Source organism: Protopterus annectens, chromosome 9.part0 (genome assembly GCF_019279795.1).
Source record: "Protopterus annectens isolate FY-2018-M chromosome 9.part0, PAN1.0, whole genome shotgun sequence".
NCBI lineage: Eukaryota > Metazoa > Chordata > Ceratodontiformes > Protopteridae > Protopterus > Protopterus annectens.
Window position 1 is genome coordinate 1,462,035,177 of NC_056743.1, and position 16,077 is coordinate 1,462,051,253.

The 16,077-nt window shown below is 39.0% G+C and overlaps 1 protein-coding gene across 1 annotated transcript in view; it reads left to right on the top strand.

Moving 5' to 3' along the window:
- Positions 1 to 941: 941 nt before the first annotated feature.
- The window catches only part of LOC122810700 (CD209 antigen-like protein A), a 573,726-nt gene continuing 558,590 nt past the window's right edge, over positions 942 to 16,077 (top strand). Inside the window, exon 1 of the mRNA XM_044082265.1 lies at positions 942 to 1,083. The gene's annotated coding sequence lies outside the window, so the exon portion shown is untranslated. The remainder of the gene's footprint in view (positions 1,084 to 16,077) is intronic.

The window sequence follows — 16,077 nt, forward strand, 5'->3', positions numbered from 1 at the left end:
TCATGGCTTTCGGGTCCCTTTCCAAGGTCAGTAACAATCGAACAATCACTGCTTTATGTCCTCACCCAAGCAGTAATGGTCATGGCTTCTTAGTCCCCTTCCAAGGTCAGGAACAGCCAGTAGTGGAGGGTGTCCAACTCCAAGTCTATAATGGCAGGCCTCTGACAGAGGCTCAAGGAAGACTTCTCATATCTTATAGCCACCTTCAGGAAAAAGTACACTGGAGCAGATGCTGCTATGGATTCAAATACTGCCAAGGGCTAGTCACACAGAATGGGGAATACATGGAAGAGATTTTCTTGCAACCTTTTTCTCTCCATTGGATAGTATATCAATAACTAGAGTCTAAGAAAGCACAAATGTCAACATTTTGTTCTGACAGTAATGCCTAGTCATAATGACTTGCAGGACCTTTCTGTCTCGGCCCAGGCAATAAAAGACCAGAAGGCATTCATCATGGCAAGGACAATATCTTGGCACCTTGCCACATTAGAGGCACCACCCAGAGCAGAATGTAGCAGAATCTAGCAGCTGTAGTGGCTGAAGATGATGATGTGAGAATAGAACAGAAACCAACTGAATCTTTCAGATCTCAGAGAAGAGACAAAGGTCTCACCTTTGTTTGAATGACAATCTGTGTATTTTTTCCCCTTTTGAGACTATACTCTTTGCCTACCCTGGAAGTTCATCAGATAATTTTCTAAATTAAAAACACTTGTACTTGCTTTATACCATGACCACTACTATTTGTGAGCATTTGTTAAATCATTTATTTAATTTTGTGGCAAAATAGTAATTTGTCTGTTTGGCTTTTCTAGTTGTGTGCCTCCAAATCTCTTTGCAAAAGAGTGAATTAACCTGGGACTTAGTTGTTTGGTAATTGTTTGTTGTTTAATCTGCACTCAAGAGCTGCTTTTGCTGTGCTTTTATATTATCAGATTCCAAGATCAGGCATCTTGTGGCAGAAGGTGTGTACCTGGCCTCTCCGAGTTGGGAAGTACTGGAGGAAGTTCAATGTATGGTTGTTTATTGGCAGAGGGCAGAGGAGTCAGTTTACAAGATTTTTTCTCTACTATAAATCAGGTAAGCTGCAAGGCTCGTTTTTACTTACAAAGACCTCTGCAATACTTTTTCAGTGTTTCAACTGCATGCAGAGCCATCCAGGCTAAGATAATAATATTTTCTTAATTAGCTGCACTTGTACTTGCTTTACACAGTGAGCATTACCGTTTTAAGCATTTTAAAGCATTTATTTCATTTTGTGGAAAAATAGTAATTTCTCTGTTTGTTGGCTTTTCTAGTCTATTTACTCCAAATCTCTTATTAGGAGGTTGAATTAAACAGGGACTTAGTTGTTTAGTAGTTGTTTAATCTGCACGAGAGCTACTTTTGCTGAGCTTTTACATTTAGAAATCCCAGGATCAGGCATCTTCTGGCAGAAGTTGTTTACCTGGTCTCTCTCTCAGTTGGGCAGCACTGCAGGAAGCTCAAAATGTGATAATTTACTGGCTAAAGGCATAGGAGTCAGTTTTGAATCCTATTTTTGTTCTGCTTTCAGCTGTCGAAAGGGCTGCTGCAGTTTGCAGTGCCCTGTATATGCAAATGACTAGACTGTAAAATTTACTTATGAAGTTAGGATCCAAAAGCTGTTAATTATTAAAGAAAATAAAATGGTATGCAAGACATGTAAATAGACAACTTGGAGGCAAAAATCTAGCATACAAACAAGATTGTCAGGAATATCCACAGTACATCCCTCACACATACTGCTCACTACACACACACAGATTGTGTTATGCTGAGGCACTTAAAAGAAACCTTCCCAAAACTCACAGACCTCCAAAGCCACCTAATGGCAACACTACTCCTCAGCATTCACTAATACATACACCAAAAGCAACTCTAAACATTTCACATAAGCCTATACCTAGCATAGCCTATAATAGAGAGCACCCCTGCACTACCAAGCTATAACTCATACCACACTTTTCGGCCATGTAACCTGGACCGAAACACCAAAGGTGGGAGTGTGTCCATATTCATTAAGGATATCCACACCTCCAGGCTAGTTGCTCAGCATAATGCATCCGAGGTTATCCAAGTGCAACTAACTCTTGGCAAAACTGCAATCCAAATTGTAGCTTGCTATCGATCCCCCACCATGTCCAAGGATTCCCACTCCTCTTTTCTTGATGTACTGGAAAATATTAGGGTTCAACCAAACACTCTAATAATGGGCGACTTCAACTACCCCACCATTAACTGGGAAAACTACTCATGTACCAACTCCTTAGTGCAACGCTTTCTGGAATTCATAAACTCCAATGCCCTAGATCAACTTATCCACACCCCCACCAGGGGCAACAATATCCTAGACCTAGTCATTACCAACATGAGTAACCGGTGTTCCACGCCTGAAGTCAACTCCTCATTGGTCCGATCTGACCATAAGCTAATCACCTTTGATATCCACATCCCACCCCCACCCCCCATTAAGGAAACCACAGTAAAAAATTTCTCCAAAGCCAACTTCATGCTTCTTAAGACAGAAGTAGTGAACTTCATGACACCCATGCAGATGGACAATACAGTTACAACTGCTGAATCCTACACAAATGCACTCTATAAGCACTTACATGAGTGCATGGATCATGCTATCCCAAACAGAACAAAGATGCTATCCTCCAAAAAAAGGAAGCCAATCTGGTGGTCCCCTGCCATAAACAAACTGTACAACAGAAGGAAGAAACTGTTGCAAAAGAGAGTAAAATCCCATGAGTGGAGCATCTCCCTGGTCAGCCTCAATAAGAAGCTGAGATCCCTTATAAGATCCTCCAAAGCTAGCTATGAAAATAAAATCGCCACTAATTCTAAGGACAACCACAAAGCATTCTATAGCTATGTCAAGAATCTCAGTGGCAACACCCAGATCTGCTCTGAGTTACAGCACAAAGGCATGAAAATTACAGAACCAACTGATATTGCCAACATCCTGGCAGATAGGCTCAGTGCTAACTTTACCCCCCCCCCCACCCCCTAAAGGGCCCATATCTATACAGGAAGAATGCAGAGTCCCTGTAATCACAACTACGCAGGTGAAAGCTGCACTCTCTAAAGCCAAAAACACAGCATCCATGAGACCGGGCAACATCCCAGGCTGCGTTTTACATGAACTTCAGAATGAACTGGCTCCTCACTTAAGCACCATGTTCAATAATAGCCTCGCATCAGGCTTTGTGCCTACTGAATGGTGCACAGCAACAGTTATCCCACTCCACAAAGGGGGAGCCACCACTGATCCCGGGAACTATAGACCTATTAGCCTGACGAGCCTGGTCTGCAAGGCCATGGAACGTATCATCATGGAACTCATAAACAAAGACATCGGTGTGTCCCCAGTCAAATGTACCACAGGGAAATGTCTCGCTGCCTAGGTGCCTGAACCCATATACATGGATTTCTACACAGGCTTGGTAGTCACCTCTGTCTTGGATGCTGCTAAGTATAAACCTGGCCTTGCTCAGTGGTGTGCATAGAAGGTAACTACAGCTTATGTGTGTTGAGATGGTGTCAACATTGTAATTTCTTTAATGTTCCTCTCAAACCTCAGAAGTCACCATATCTTATGCTGGGCTAGGTTCAGTGTGGTCAGTATTACTTTAACTTTCCTCACAGATGTCAGAAGGTTGCACCGAGGGTCACTATAACTTGTATAGCAGCAGTGTACCGTCTAAAAGTGACAAGTTGGAAATACTGTTGTAATCATTATTTTTAACTCTCCTCATAATAAACATCAGATGCATATACGTGTGGCTATCTTTTGGGAAGGGTAAAGAAACACACTGTTTATACATGCATGATAGCAAATATGTTATGATCTATTCAATTCTTCAGTTTTGCCCCAGATGACATTAGAGAGATGTCTTACTATTTGGGATGGGGTGAGGAGGCATTTTGCATATACATATGATAGCAGAAACTTGAAATATATGACTGAGGAGGGGATACAGATGCAGGTATTTGTTATGTATCTTCACAATCATTTGTCTTGTCAGTTTATTGTGACCTGCTAATAGTCAGCTTTGAGAAAAAAGTCATTGATATAACTTATTTCTTCCTTGAAATAAAAAAAGTAAGATTTTAATTTATTTCCTTACTTGTGATTTTTGTTCAGGACATTATTGAATAAAAAATGTTGTAAAAATATCTAAATTCTACTTCAGAGCATCTGTTATCTATGTGTCTTCTGGATGCCTAGCAGTTTCCAAACCACCAGCTTAATTATTCATTATCGTTTAGTCTTAGTCAGTTAGGGTGTGCTGCTAAGATGCAAGAAAATAGAAAACTAAAACTGAATTTCATTCCTTAGTCATGATTTTTATTCAGGACATTGTTTGATGAAAAGGTTGTTTAATAAAACTCTAAAATGCATCTCAGAGCATCTAGAATTACCATGCCTTCTGGGAGCCTAGTTGCTGCAGACCCCAGGTTTAATGCAATTATTTCCACTGCAGTTATTACAGTGCAACTTTGGTCAGTTAATGTGTGCTGAAAGGATATAGGAGATAAAACAAAGCTGAAGAGGAAGTCTGAGTTTTTCTTTAATCATAATTTTCATTCAGTCTATCACTGGATCAAAAGTTTGTTTAAAATGGTTCATATTACGTTGTTGAGCTTTCAAAAGTCCGAATGCCATATGGTCGAACCCATACGTTCGAACTTTCATAAGTTTGAAGATATAAAAAAAAAAAAAAAAAAAAAAAAACAGAAAAAACCTACCTGATAGTTGTAAGCAGGGGGACAAGCCCCCCTGCACCCCACACATGAAGGGCTGTACCCCCCACACCTCCCACTCTTTAAATATACCAACTCCAAGATCGCACTGCAGTGCAGTTAAGGGAATCTTCCCTTTATGCACTGAACGGAAATCCTCATTGACACGTTCAAACTTTTCCAAGTTCAAACATATGGGTTCAAGACTATGGCATTCAAACTAGTTATGGTTCGACAATGTAATATGTATCCATTTCAAAAACATTAATATGCATATCAGAGCATCTGGAATCCCCAGCTAAATACAACTGTTTCCTCCACAGTTATCAGAGTGCAGTGTTGCTTAGTTAGAACATGTTAAATGAATGAATAACTGCAGGAAAGAAAGACAAACTGTGATAAAAAGAAGAAACACATTTGGATGATGTGGGTAGACCAGGATGGCGTGCAATTGGTGATGTGTGTTGGAGACAGTGAACAACAGGGTGAGCACCATGGAACTTTTCATCTGTGGTGCCAGTTCATCTAAGGCCATCCCTCTCATGAAATTAAAGAATTAACATTATTCTTAGCTGTAAAATACTTACACAGAATTATGTGCATTTGTGTGTAACAAACTTGAAATATATTTATGTGCCCATTATTACTTATCATAAACAGGCACTTGTGTTGCACACAGTCAACACAGTAGCTATAATTGTTGATTCTGTGGATGAAAATGACCATGCTTTCTTTTGATCGAATTTAAAAAAAATGCAGTACTAATGTTCATTTTCATGAGACTTTGTGAAATATTTAACAGTAGCCATTTTTCTAAATCATAATCAGGCAACTGAGGTATACAAAATAAATAAAGTGGGTGTAACTGACAGATATAGAGGCTATTTGTGGATAACTGCCTTTACTAAAATCAGTGCAAAATGATTATTGCTGTAGGCTGCACTTTTTATGTGTGGAGAGCAGCTACTATAGTCTAGCAGCATATTGGCCATAATTTCTTTCATTTTCCATCAAGTCAAACATCAGTATTGTACACAGCCATTGGTTATCTTTAACAGGCTGGGCAGTATGCAGCTGAACATTGGCACACTGGTGTAGTGAGTAACTTTACTATCTCACAGTGCTTGGTTCTGGTTACATTCTTGAATGTGGAGTCTTCTTGTCTGCCTTGTCTCCATGTGGCTTTTATCTGGTGCTCTGGTTTTCTCAAATTCTACAAATTTCACTGTAGCTAAGCATGCAGTGCAAGTGTGTGTGTGTGTGTGTGTGTGTGTGTGTGTGTGTGTGTGTGTGTGTGTGTGTGTGTGTGTGTGTGTGTGTGTGTGTGTCTGCACACAGGGTACAGTGTCCATTTTAGCACACTGATTGCCTTATTGTTAGTTATATAGCCCAATTACAACAATTTGCATTGTAGGTGTAGGAATAATGTTTAGCTTTGCACATTGTTGTAAACTTAATTCTCAGCTCAAGTATCTGCTGTCTTGGGAATGTCCAAATGGTTGGTATTGCATCTACCAAAGTACAGCCAAAGTCTTTTTTAGATGCTTCCACTCTGGTCTTATCCCACTTCAGTCAGATGTATGAACAGGCTCAATCTTAGGTAATCTTCTATTTTCTTTTTCTATGCATTATCTGTATACTTGGACTATACATTCTTCCCTTGTAACTGATAACCTAGTCTTCCACTCAGCTGTACCCAATGCAGAGTCCATTCAAATATATATTTTATTTATTTTATATTTATTTATTTATTTGACATTTGTTGACCAGGAAAGACCGACTGGGTCAGGAACCTATATTTTCAGTGGAAGCCCGGGGAGAAAAGCTCCACAAAGTGAAAGACAAATGTAGTACAGTGATTTTTACTTTTACATATGGGAGTGTGACTTACAGTATAGTTACACATGATGCTATATGCATACAGGCAGTTGGTGTTCATATGCAACAGTAATATGTACAGTCAATAAATCCAGAGAATATAGACAATACAGTTGGTTTATGTACTTAGAAAGAAGCTCTTGGTGCTCATATTGTTTTGAGGTTGTACGTTGGTGGTGCTGCGGTAGCATTGTCACCTCACAGTAAGACGTTGTCCTGTTCAATTCTCAGCTAGAGCATCTTCTGTGTGGAGACATGCATGAATGCCCAATCTATGAACCTATAATGGACGTACCTTCGTTGAAAGTTGTGCGTCAGGTCTGGCAACTCGGCATGTAAAAATCTACTGCCAATCATTAGCGGACCGGAGTTCCGCTGTGGCGACCCCTAACCAGGAAAAGCCGAAGGACACAACAACAGTTTGGTTGGAAGGTTGGGCGCCAGGCTGGCAACTCAACACCGTAAAACTCCACTGCCAATCATGAGCGGACAGATGATCTGCTGTGGCGACCCCTAACCGGGAAAAGCCAGAAGAAGAATAGTTTTTAAGTTGGGTTGCAAAGTGTATACATAGTGTATATAGTTTTCTTTATTGTATATGTTTTCATACTTTCCTATCAAGTCATCTTCATTATTTTTTTTGTGTTTTTCATCTGTTCACAGTTATGTTAATTTTTCAGTATAAAATGCTTTTTGAGAAAAAAGTTGATTTTTCCAAAAAATGATCTGGATTGCAAGAATGTGTGTAGGCTGCTAGATGTGTGATATTCAGGGTTAATGTGCTAGAAGAAGACATTTTATTTTGCTTTTAGTCTTTGCTGTTGGTAATGATTTCACATCAAGTCATATCTAGCTATCAATCATATAAAACAGCAAACTTACGATTTGGTATGAAGTCATGCAGGTATACTGCTTGCTTGGATACTTACAAGCAAAGGTTTTGTACATGATGTTTAAACATGCAGCCTAGGTTTAGCTTTGATTTATGTATGATGTTAGACTTTAAGATAGACTTTGTGATACCAGAGCCAAAATTGGACCATTTTTGTGGTATTCCCAGCTAACACTCCAGAACCCCTCCACTTGCTGACCTACTCAATTTAAGATCATATTAGATATCAATCATATATGTTATCATTCTGTATTAAAAAAAAAAAAACTTTGTCATAAAACAACTCAAAACAGAAATAAATTGTTAGACTCCTGCATTGCCCCCAGATCCAGCATCTTCTGCAGTTCCTCTTCCATGATTTGGTTAACTCACTCAGGTACCCTATATGGGGCCTGTCTGACAAGTTGCTCAAGCCTTGTACCCACATAATGCCTGATCAGGTGAGTGTACACATGCATCTCCTGAAACTGGCTCTGAGGTAGCCGTTGTGAATGGGCATACTACATCCTTCTTTCCTGTCTCATTTCTCCTCGCTTTTCTTGTTTTCTTTGTCAGTTTTCACTGTCTTCCTCCTCTCCCTCATTGCTCTCATTTGGCCTTTACCTTAAACTGCTCCATCTCCCATGTAGTACATACATTGTTCCTTGTACATTGCTTGCTCCATATGTACAAAATGGGAAAGGGGGGTGGATTGATGCCGATAACAGTAAATATTATACTATATTGTACTATAAGATGTTATGGCAGTTACAGTTACATTTCTTACCTATTTTACTGACTGAATTATTATATCACATCTACTTATGATTGCAGTCTAGACTGTGATTGCTATCCTAACTTGTACTTTTCTGCATGCTTGCTCTTACAAGACTACTGCTACACTGATATTAATTAAAGTTTACTTTTTTTCTTAACTTATATTTCCTAATGGGTGAGAATGAAAATGGTCCAATTGAAAAGGTGGTGTACCTCAGTTAATAAATTGTAAATTAATCATTAAAAATCTATTTTTGTAATTTATGTTCTCTAAACATACCAGCATTTTGGGAAGAGCTGCAGGCAACATCAGGAAATACTATGAAGTAGGCTAATTTAAGAAATAAAATCTGGTAAAATTGTCTGGCACATCACAGTTCCCAATTCTCGCTTTCCATGCTCAGTGTCCTGGAATACAGGAAGTATTGAGCAAATTAGTTAGGTATGGATGGGACTAATGGATATGAAAAGACCGGGAGGTGAAAAAAGAGCATGGAGAATTTCAAAATTCCATTATATGTTCTCTTGCATAGTATCTCTTTCTTCCTTTATGAGGTTCCAGGTGTCTTCCCATATGTGCTCTGAATTGTTGGTGTCTCTTGCCCAGTTAATTGTCTTACCTTCATAGAGTGTGTTTCCTCAAAACCAAATAAAAATGTTCACCAATAACATTAATAATAAAACAAGCTCCATAGCAGCAGCATTGGTCAAACACCACCACAGTCATATTTTTTTCTAAATGTTTATTTTTATTTGTGGAATTATTTGTTAAACTAGTTAAGTGGACTAATGTGCCTTCGTTGAAGGTTGGGCGTCGGGCTGGCACCTTGGCACCATAAAAATCTACTGCCAACCATTAGTGGACCGGAGTTCTGTTGTGAAAAGCCGAAAGAAGAAGTTAAGTGGACTAATGCATACACATCTTTTCCAACTACATCCCAGTTCACAAGAGCAATAACAAAGATTACAAGCAAGGATAATATAGAGTAGTCACTAAGCACTTTCGGCAGATGAGAAGAAATCAGAATGCCTTTTGAAAGTGGATGAAGGTAGAGCATACAAAATCCACAGAGTTTGTTCAGCTTTCTATAATGGACTTCCACTTAAAACCTCTTTCCGGCCCAGGCTATTCATATTTTAGCATTACATTTCTTCTTGTCTCCACCTTCCCCCCTCACATTTTATGTGTGAGTGTGAAGGTGTGGTACCCTGTACTATGTTTATGAGACAAACTGTTTTTGTAACTGTTTCTCAACTTTCAGCCAGGCCAAGTGAATACATTCTGTCCACCTCTGCCTTCACCACTCAGCACACAGACCTCAGGTTTTACTGCTGTGAGATTATCTGCTCCCATCTGTGATTACAGTAAGCATTTCACTGCCACACCATTGAACTGGTAATATTCTATAGTCTTAGTGATCAGAAGTTATCTCAAATCTCAATCCTCAGGATTCAATAAACTCCATGTAGGTTTAGAGTGAAGCCTACATGGAGTTTACTTGTTTTGCGTGATGAGAAGCAGTGCTAATTGCATATGCATACCATGCAACACGCTTACTTGAATACAAGTGTGGTTTCCTGGCCAGCAACAGTTTTGCTGGCCAGGAAACCATGTAAAGCAAAACAAGCACCTGCAGACATGTAGACCTGTTTACTACAGGTAAACTAGGTCTGGGTATTCTGCAGCTAGCCACAATGACTACCAGGGTTTAATATAAAGCAGTGTATACATTCCCAGCACAATATATGAAAGTGTATTCAGTGCAGAGTAGTGTGCAAACCTATTTTAGGCATACTGAATAAAAGTTTTGCAACTGATCAGCAAGGGTACACAGACTGCATTATAAATAATTATTTAGGAGAAGTGTGTAGAAATGAACACAGAGGAAGAGGACAGGTGAAACATGGTAATGTACAGCAGATGAGGGCTTGTCAATGTATGTACACCACAAAGACAAGACAAGACAGTTGTAGCATGAACACTAACCACATATCTGCATGATACATATGTATGGCTGTGTACACCTCCTGTGTGGGTGTAGTCACATAAATATCACACAGTTATTGAATATCATGTGACTGTCACACAAGGTGACATATCAACGGAGAGGATTCTTTGTGATGGAAGCATCCTGACATGGACAATGGAGAGTACATTTATCAAGGGAAGTATATACAATAGTAGGTAAGTACATATTGTGACGCTGTGCAAAATGAGTTGGCTGAATATGACTGTAGTGTCAGCATGGTTCTCAGCCAAGCAAGACATATAGTAACAGGCTCATGGACAACAGTGGACAGAAGCATGTACAATCATGGACAATATCAGCATAATATCACCATTAATCCATGTCACTGACATAACATATCTGAATGTGAGTGATTATAGATAGTTCTGCAAGAACACACTTATACAGCTGTTGTGATTTGTCATTAATCTATGAGGGGAATCAAGCACATCTTCCTCAAAAATCAACATCTGTTGGAAGTGTTAGGTGGAACACTGTTACACCTGTATTTAAATTACAAGCAATCGTAGCTAGTGGACAGGTTTGCGTGGATATATGTACCACAATCCACACTTTCACAAATGTAACCCATGATATCAATGTTGTCCACCACCTATGTATTTACTGTGTGTATCACAGGAACATGTATCACGCATACATCTTGTATAACACCTTGAAGGGGGTTCTGCACCATCAACCCCTAATGTTTATGCACTAAAAAGAATACCTGGGTATGGCTGATATGATGTGTGGGAGCTCACTGTGATGAAAGTACACTTGTGTAGCAAGATGTGTTGGGAGGCACATGCAAAAGGGTGCAAAGTGCTCAATTACTGGTGTGATAAGGGCTGAGAACCATGGAACCATAGAACTATAATGCCCTTTGAAGTGGATGTCTCACACATACTCAAGACTTGTGCTACATACAAAGGAGTGGTTACAACTCTGGGCACATGCTGGTGGATGTTCTGCATACCATCTACCTGAGTACACAGGTCACATACTACTTGGTCTGCTCATGGGGGTGTGCTGTCTATATTGTAATTATCTTGTGTATTTGCTTTCATAATGAAACTAATCTCCCATGATTTTTCTTCATCTACGATGTTCCCATGGCTGTGGCAGCAATCCTTTGTGTGTGTGTGTGTGTGTGTGTGTGTGTGTGTGTGTGTGTGTGTGTGTGTGTGTGTGTGTGTGTGTGAGTTGATACTGTATCAATTATAGTCCATGATATTCCACAATTTGTGGTCTTCCACAAAGGATGTGTATGTTAGTTTTGATGTCTGAGACTTAAATAATGAACAGGAAAGGGCCTATCACAAAGCCCTGAGATATGGACCTGGTCACCAGACTTTAGATAGAGGTGATTTCACACACTGCAACACATTTATCTATCACACATGTCATCCAATTGTCTACCAACTTAGTGAGGTAGGTGTTTATGGCCACTTGAGACAGTTTCTCTGTGATACTTGACTATGGATGTTTGTCAAATACCTTGGACAGTTCAAGTTATGCAGGATGATAACACTGTCATCATGTATGCCCTTGGTAACCTTCTTGAAGACAGCAAACAGGTGTAACAGACATGGTGCAGCCTTATCAAATCAAACATGGGTTTGTTACACAGCTGTGTCCTTTATGATGACTTGTTGGCCTACCTCACAGATGAGGAGAGTCAGGATGGGTCTATAACTGCATATATCAGGTGATGTCCCCTCCTCTCCAGTCAGAAGGATGCATGTTGCTGTACATCCTTCTACGGGAACATAGACGTCTGGAGGCTGTGTTGAAGTATGGATCCAACTGTGTTTGGTTGGTTAGGTTTTCATTCATGCTATAGGCAACCTATGATATTGCCAAGGGCCATTGATTCTGTGTTATTAGCCATACAATGCGCACAGATGTGGTGCCTTCCTGAGAAAAAAAAATGAGTAATGCTTGCGTGTATACCTTGTCTGTTGGCCAGTGATGACATTGGGGTTACATGTGAGACAAACTGCCAGTTAGTGGATTGTCTATTTTCGACAGTTGTGTATGTCTAGTGGCATCCACATACATATATGTGCTTAGTTGTGTATTCCCATTAACATTTCACATTTATTGGAATAAATGATTTGTAAAAAGACCTCCAAATATAGCCTTGGTCATTCATCACATTCCACACAGGGGTATTATTCACACACAGTCATACAACTATACCAGTGTCATGTACTTGCATTAATTGCACAACATATTCCTATATATATATATTTCATGGGAATAAGCAAGTTCCTGCCTTCACCCAACCTAATCCAAGGGGGTTCTTGCTCTGGTTCCCAAGCTCTACAACTCTCATAGTTACTTCATATGAGCCAATCTAAGCTCTCAACAATTTCTATAGCTTCTCTCTAAGCTCTCATCAACTCCTACAGCTACCCTTACACAGCCCAACCTTGTAAATATTGTAATTAGCATTCTACTGTCAATGTGTGTATGTAAAGCGTATTTACATTTTCTTAAAAGGTTTGTATGTAAACTGTTTCCACACCTAACCCATGTCTGTTTTCCTCAAATGAAACTGTATGATCCTTACCTTCAAGCTTAATGAATTTGTTAAGTATGCATGATATTGAATGCATTTATGAGTAACTATTCTACATAATATCTTTAATATTAACTATCAGTTGTATCTAAATTGTATAATGCGTCTTGGAGCTTTTCTCCCTGGGCCTCCACTGAAAATGGATCAATTCGTCCTAGTGGACTTCCCCGGTAATCAAATTGCAAATAAATAAATAAAAATAAATAAGTTCCATTTCCACCACAGTATTATAAAGACATATGACACTTGTATACTCTCAGTTGTTTGTACATGTGTTGCTTACATATTTAGTGCAATGAATGATCACACAACCATTTATAAGTATTGTTTGCACCAGTGTAGCTATGTCATCTCTTTATATTGTGTTCATTCTTCTCTTATGTGTACTGTACTCTCACACATGCAGTCTAGAGGGCATTTTGTTTTCCTGCCCTTAAAATGTATGACAATATTACATGACAGTAAAATACAGTTTTCATTAAAGGAAGGGGAGTTTGGCTACTAGTGCACTGAAAATGAGAAATATAAGCTGTTCATTTCCATTTTAACGTTTGCTCCAATTACTTCTACACATTGTAAATGTATCCTGGCTGACACACCCGTTGCAGGCAGAGCGTCTGAATTGTTGTTGAATCATTCACAGTTGCAATCCATTAGCAAAAAAACACTGGGGTTGTGCCTACAGTATGTTTGCATCTGCTACACGAATCCAAAAGTTTGGGATTCAGGAATTTAAATGAGCCCACACCTTATTCACATCTTCACCATGATCAGAGGCATGAGTCTACACCATAACAATATAGCTGTGTAGCATGGAAACTTGAAGGTGAGAGGACTTGTGTATTTGAAGAACACAGAAGACTGATATTACTTTTGATTAATCTGCACAGAAGGCTTCTGATGTTGCTAAGGTATTACTGTATTTTTCAGGTACATGATAGATTTGTTCATATGTTACAAAGAAAACTGCTTTATATGTATATATATATATATATATATATATATATATATATATATATATATATATATATATATATATATATGCATTAGGGAATTAAACTGTTATCTGTATGGACTTCTTATAGTTCACTCTTAGCATAGACATTTTTGGCAGGCATTGACTTTCACAGATAGATAGCCTTATTAACTATCATTACAAGTATTATTGTTAAAACTGGTTACCTTACAGTCTTTTCTGTCTTTTTCAATGACAATATAAAGTACTATGTTGTCAATGACACAAGGATATTATGCTTCTAAGATGGCCCATAAACACCACAGGGGAGTGTTCAGTACAGTGAGAGATAACTAGCAATCATATACAATTGAATTTTGTGTTGTAAATGTGTACACATTTTTTGGGAGTTGTGTGGAAAGCATTTATAACAAGTGAACTATTTGTTATTCGTTGGATTGTACAAATTGCCATTTTCCTGTTGTTTTGGGAATGGGGGGCCAAGTATTGTTTGTGTGCTTCCATAGCAAAAGTTGTGTTTCAAGAGTTTTGACTTTAGAATTGTGTAGTCATCATGGTATTTCAGTGGTAAACAATACAGTACTCCTTTAGTATTCCTTGTTTTGGACTACACATTTGTTTCTGTGTGAGTGTGATATGTTACAAACATTACAGCATTATATCACATACCTTATACTTAGTTATATTAGCAAGTAATAGTATGCAAAGATCTGGCATTCATTTGTGTTTTTAGACATTTATTGTCATATTCCCTGTTCAGCACTTACCTTGAAAGCCAGGAGTTATAAGTATTTTACTTTGGGGTTGAGTGTGTGATGCTAGCAGTATGTAACCATTACATGGGTAAGTAACGGTTGAGTGTTGCCTGGCGTCAGCATTATTGTATGCATGTGCACAGGATACACGTTTTACCCCCTTAGGTGGTGAGCATGTGTGCTATCTGTTGCCTTTTGGCCCAGGCAATGGCATACTGTGTACACCTACATCTACCTACACCCACAGTGGCTGGTGGTTCCCCCTCTGACTCTTCTCCTGTATGTGACTGTGGTGACCTAGAAAGGGTAGAAATTAAGCATAGATGCAGCTCTTTCCTTGGGTGTATGGGGAAACTGTATGTAATCATTAGTACGTTGTATCGCAGGATTCAGGAATTGATGTTGGATCCTGGATGTTGATGCATGTGATATCCCCAGTATATCCCCTATTGGCCTTTGAAAGGTTCCTGTAGCTAATATTCTAAGTGCTACACATACTTTATTCTCCATAGGTATTGGTTCCCCTCAGTTTGCCCTTGCTCACCGTTGTGGACAACAGACATTGCAGAATTCCTGTAGTGTGTCTGTATCCACCCTGAAGCGCTCTACAACTTTCACATCATGAAGATCATGGTAAGTTGAAAGAGGTCTGAACACCCTTCTCCTTCTTGGTTGAGGTCTATTTGCAGCAGCAGCAGCAGCAGCAGCATAGACTTGTGACTGTTGTACATACACATGTAGCTGTATTACAATAGGTATTAGAATTCGCAGGGAAAACCTACACTGAGTCTACATGATTGCTTTTTAGCTTGTTGAATAGCTCCTCCATCTTGAATTGGTTGATTTAGCATACATTTTAGCTGCTTATGCTGCAGTTAACATGCCACAATGTTTACTGTGTTTGAGCGGCTCTACTCGGCATGAAGAGCTGCTTACTGAATACAAAACAGTGTGCTAACACACAACGCACACAGACAGCCTTAGCAGACCATGTAGGCTTTATTGAATCCAGTCCAATATCTATTTTTTATACTTATTAATGTCAGTTTTCTTCCTGGCTGAAACTGACTATTCAACATAATTGGTACAGAAACAATGAGTCCTGAAATGTGCTCATTGCCCAATTTACCACATGGTGCGTAAACAGGAAAGAGAGAGAGAGAGAGAGAAATATATACTCCATATAAGGAAGAGAATCAAACCAAAGAAAAGTACCTCTCTATTAGTCTTCAGATCAAACCTGGTCTTACTATGTTCTACAATTGTAAATGAAGAAATACACAAAAACAATTCAGCACAAAATCTGACTTCTATAGGAGTAGCTAATACTGTTAGCTATACAAGAGGCATGAAGCTGCGGTTATTAATAACACTGGATTAGCTTGTAGTGCAATGCATGTCAGGAAATGTAGTCAAATCCACTAATGAGACTTGCAGTTATCATGTGAGTAAGA